Source organism: Schistocerca americana, chromosome 8 (assembly GCF_021461395.2).
Source record: "Schistocerca americana isolate TAMUIC-IGC-003095 chromosome 8, iqSchAmer2.1, whole genome shotgun sequence".
Classification (NCBI taxonomy): Eukaryota; Metazoa; Arthropoda; class Insecta; order Orthoptera; family Acrididae; genus Schistocerca; species Schistocerca americana.
Window position 1 is genome coordinate 223,841,303 of NC_060126.1, and position 5,700 is coordinate 223,847,002.

Here is a 5,700-nt window from a genome sequence, read left to right on the forward strand (position 1 = left end):
CACACCCTACATAGGTAGGAATGATTATCAAAACAAAATAAGAGAAATCAGAGCTTGAACAGGAAGGTTTAGGTGTTCGTTTTTCCCGCGCGCTGGTCGGGAGTGGAATGGTAGAGAGATAGTATGATTGTGGTTCGACGAACCCTCTGCCAAGCACTTAAATGTCAATTGCAGAGTAGTCACGTAGATGTAGATGTAGATGTAGATGTTCTGCTATCTTCCAGTTTTTACACATCAGTAATATCCTTGTTATGTAAACTAAAAGTGGATGAGGGAGAAAGGAAAGAAAAGGAGCTACTGATATCTGATACACTGGAACTTCATGTTCAAACAGTGGCGACGAAGGAAAATGGGTGCTGGACCGAGATTCGAACTCGGGATCTCCTGTTTACTACGCAGTTGCGTTAACCACTGCGTGATCTGGACACTGTGTTAACCGCAATTGCGCGGAATACCTCAGCGCCCCTCTGAATCCGCTCACACTACGATCCAGCACCTCCTAACTACAGTGCCCGTCTATGTCCTTCACGCTTGGAGGAGGTCCAACGTAGCTGTGCGTCCACAAAGATGGTGGTGGATTCATTGCCCATAGAGGAGAATCAGTTATATGAATGTATGGTGTCTGTTCTTTCGGTTGTATACGTATTATGTAAAATGAAAGTTGAAAGCGGAGAAAGGAGAGGAAACGGAAGGAACCGCTCGCAGCTGTTTCAGCATAAACTCTCGATGCAGCTGACACTAATAGTTCCTCCTCTTTTCATTCCTTTCTTCTCCTTCCATCTTAAAGTTACATAATATGTATCACAGCTCCGGCTTCCGTGTGGTATCTGTTCTTTCGGACATGTCCGACCAAACAGACTCCACGCATTCACACAAACAGTGGCACCTGCCGTGTACGAGGGTTGACTGAAAAGTAATGCCTCCATCTCCGTAATTCTTCAGTAGTTGGTAGCATTGGTATGCGACAGGTATTGGCTTGTTTCGTACCTTCCTCTCTACTGCCCCAGTAGGCGGGAAGCCTTAGCATTGAACGGTTGTGTTGTTCCTGTGTAAAGTATGTAACCCTGCCCAGAAGGTCAGTCAATGCGATTTAAGCAACGTGCAATCATTGAATTCTTGACAGCAGAAGGTGTCGCCCCAAAGGAGATTCATCAAGCAGTATATGGTGATTGTGTTGATGTGAAAAGTGTGCGTCGTTGGGCGAGTAAGTTTAAAGATGTTCAGGCGGGAACATCTGACCTGTGTGACACACAAAGAGTTGGACGACCTGTGACAGCAACCACCGAGATTCACAAGCAAAATATTGACAGACTGATTCAGCACGATCGTCGTGTCACTCACAGAGAAACTGCAAACACAATCGACATTCCACAATAACGTCTGGTGGTCAAGATAAACGAGAAACATCCTTTCTAATCGTATTAAATCAGTGGTCATATTTTTACAGGAAGCGAGAAAATCGTTTCGCTTCCCAACTAAATGAAATGTGTCGCAGTTATCAACAGTAGGACTTAAGTATTTACATGTTCCAGAACTAGTCATAACTGAAATCATTTCACAATGCATGAAGGCGTCGTTTTAATTTTTAAATTTGTCTTAATACGTTTTTGCCTGTTTTTCGTTAAGCGTTGTTTTCCCAATAAATATCTAGCCAATGTTCAGTTGCTCCATTTATTCTAGGATTGGAACCGAAATACGAATCCCGATTAAGTTGAAGGTTCATCACAACTTGGGGAACTAATTCACATGTTATTCCCAGGGGCAGGTTGCCAATGGAAGGATTAGTTTAAATGACTTTTTTGCGTGACCACTATACTGCGAACACCACACTAACGTCCATCTCACATTCAAAGGCCGTATGCTACCAGTTCTTGACGTTCCACTCCGGGGTAAGGGAGAATTTTTCAAATGACTACTAAACTGATCTAGCACATGAGGAGAACCCTTCTTCAGAAAAGCACCTTTCCTTCTCTCCCACACTCTGTTAATCCATAATTTAATGCCAGCGTTGTCCATCTAACCCTTGTCATGTATGCCAACCACAACAACGTGCTGTATTTGAGAGGGTTTTGACCTTGTTTTGCGTTTTAAAATGATCAATACATTAACTTTAGAACTGTCAGCAAAACATAAAAGGACAACAGTGTACCACATTTTTTTTCTTATAAACCTTTTCTTATGGTTACAGTTTTAGCACCTTTCATAGCAACGGTTCTGTTACTCGGCACATTAAATAACAGAGGAGATTTGCCCATATTGGCTATTTGGCTTAGTTACACACTGACTTTCTTTCGATATTGAATATTAAAGTGATGGAAAGATAATACTTTCTCTTCATACTTTGGTGGCATTTTCTGACAAACTTTGGTTTTGTTTCGTATGCAAATTTCATGAGCCTGTTGCACCAACCAACCCCACACTTAAAGTCTTTTAATTTACACTGTAGCGCTAGCTTACGAACATGTATTCGAATCATTTTTCTGTTACTTCCAATGATATTTTGACGGCGTCCTTGAATCCATTTCAATACGTCATCGTCTTGTTTTCGCCGTCGTTTTTGCATTCAGTCCTCTATTTGGACATTTAGGTTTCCTCATTTTTTTTCAGTAGTTCTATACCAACCCGCTAACCGGGGATGTTTTCTTCGGTTTTTGGACGACCAACATGTTGCTCGGCTGCTCTGTTTTCACGTTCTTCTTTCGATGTACAGCCCGCACCATACGAAAATTTTTTTCATTATGAAACTAGCTAGTAACAAACTATTATACTGCTCCCAATAAAACAAAACACTTTCAGTTCAAGTTCACTGGCACTGAAGACTGCATTGACACATCACAGGCTGGACAGTGTTCTGGGTTTGTGATGGCGGGGCGGAAGGGAGACTGCTTTAGCAAGCATGTCAGTCACCACAACTCATGGTCGTCACATTGCTACACTATTGCTGCTAGTTGAATCCAAGATTTCCTGATAGAGAGGTTTACCGCACCATTGAATTTAAGGCCACTTTCAAAACTCGGGAATTTTCATTTAAACACTGGTCATATTTATATTAACTTCGAGCATAATACGCACTTGAATGTTGGAAGCAATATTTCTAAGAAAAAGCTGTGTCTTATAGTCCGTAAATATGCTAAATCTTACATTTCTTGTAAGGTAGTTAAACCTGTGCTAACCTAATTAGTAATATATTCATAACGACTCCTTTCCTTTCGATTGCATGGCTACTGCAGATTCTGCTAATGTTCTCTCCATTGATCCTGACTCAGATCTGTTTAAGTGTCTTAATATATTGAAAGCGAAAACTTGAGTGCCATGATGATGATGACTGGTTTGTAGGCTCTCAACTGCGTCGTCAGCAGCGCCCCTTCAAATTCCGAGTTTTTACACAGTCCAATTACTTTTACATAGTCCCGTCTAGCTACTGTCACGAATGATGATAATGATGATGAAATGATGAGGACAACACAAACACCGAGACCCCGGCAGAGAAAATCCCCAAACCGACCGGGGATCGAACCCGGGACCCCGTGATCCAGAAATATCAACCCTAGCCTCTAGACCACGCACTACGGACAACTTGCTTGCCATATACATCAAGTTGTGTGTATATCTGCTACAAATTATTTATCTTCACTTTCTCGATGCGGTTTTCTTATTATTGATTTTGCTTTATTTCTCATCAGTCTGTAGTTTTCTCTTGTTTTCCCATCGATAGATTGCAGAAAACACTCGTATCCTCCTTGTTTTCCTTTAGTTATTTCTTTATTTACTTCATTTCACATTTGAGGTCCATTTTTCTTTTGCAATGTACATCGATTCCCTACGGTTTCACTCAATGCTTTATTTATTCAGTGTTGGATGTTTTCATATTCTAAATTCATATCGGCTTGTGTAAGTGTGTTTGTTAAATAGTGACTGAACCTCTGATGTCGGAGTCACCGATTTCTCGATCTTAACGACAGTACACGACAATGGCGCATGGATTACAAATTCACATCCACAAAGCGTCTGCAGATGGTTTGTGAGACAACTGGCACCCGTGCATCTACTTGTATGGTGGATCGAGTCACTGTAGTATCCCTCATCGACTGCGACACGACCCTTCGATTCTCTCGCCTCACCGTCTTTCTGGCCACTCAGATCCGGTACATCGCACCTGGGAGCGATTCACTGTCCACTGTTCCCAACATCGTCTGACGGAACTCTCCGAACGATCAACGTGGCGAATCACGCTGCGTGTCGACCAGCCTGAGCTTTTCACGTAGACGATTAGGCCCGTCTCAAACTGGATTAACTACGAGAAATGTCGTCTAGTACGTCTACTTGGCATTCTGCGTCTACTAACGTCCTCTTCGAGTTGGGATGTGATCGTGACATATACGACTCGTTCACTATGCGCTGTTTAAGTGGAGTTCACTGGCAGACTGCCGTGCCAGTGCAGGGTCTGGGGATACGCACATTGGCAAAAAACTCGGATCACTTGCACGTCGCATACCACAGTATTTACTTGCAAAGCTTCGGGTTTGTGCCTGCCTTCCCTCCGGATACTCTATTTTCGATGTTCCTGACAATATCATCCTCTGGAAGAGTGATTCGATGTGTTAATAACTTTTTCCGACTTTTTCATGATCGTGACCATAAATTAAATCTTTTTCCTCACTAGCATTTATCCTGTGAAGTACGCTGGCTGACTTTTTAAGGATTTGATAAATTTTATTTTAATATTCGAATTTGTGGACGGACCCCTTACCTGTTGCTCTTACAGTATGCGCGAGAAGTCTATAAAGGGGACCCTCCACACTGTAAATCACGGATTTTGATGCGCTTCAAATATGTTGTAGAGGCACTTACCCTAAGTACCCGGCTACCCGGTTTTTTAGCGAGGGGCCTTGAATTTTGAGGAAATCGATTTTGAAGTTCATTGTGTGATTTCTACATGCGTGATATTAGGTGTACTATGAGCAAGTCAGCGTAGCGCCGTGGTAAAAGTTCACAGCTGCCGCGCTGGAGGTTCCGTTTTCTAATCCTGCCCCTGCACCTTTTTTTTTTTTTTTTTTTTTTTTTTTTGAAAAGTCGACAGAATTTTTCAATATTATTTCAAAGAATATCAACACAATGTAAGGTGTGCGAAATTATAAAGATATATTCAGTTATTAATTTTTTCTGTCATACATTATTACAAAATCATATTTTTCGTCGTCCACATTGCTTGATGTGCCAGAACAACATTGTGGACGATTAGAAACAACCGAAGCACAAATTTTCGCAGCACCACGCGCATCTTACCGAAGCAACCGTCTTGCAGGCGCACGGTTTCTTCAAGAGCGATACCAGGAAACACAGTTGTCTTGCATTCAAAAATATTTCACTTTCATCCGCTAATTTCGATGCGAACCATGCGTATCTAACCATGCTATCAAAATTAGGTGGGCTGAATTGATGTAGTATTAGCGAATGTAGTTTTATCGAATTATTCCTAGAAGCGATCTCTCTATTGTCTTTCATCAAGTCAGGAGCATTCAGAATAATTTTCGTGAAGATTTCTCAGCTGTCGGAAGAAACAAACATCACAGGGCTGGCAATATGGAGTGCACTTTGGTGGGACCACTTTTAGGGTGCAGGTGCTCGCTGTCCTTTCATCAGTGAATAGATGATCGCATAAAGCTGAATCGGTTTGCCCTCCCCACGAATCGATAACGT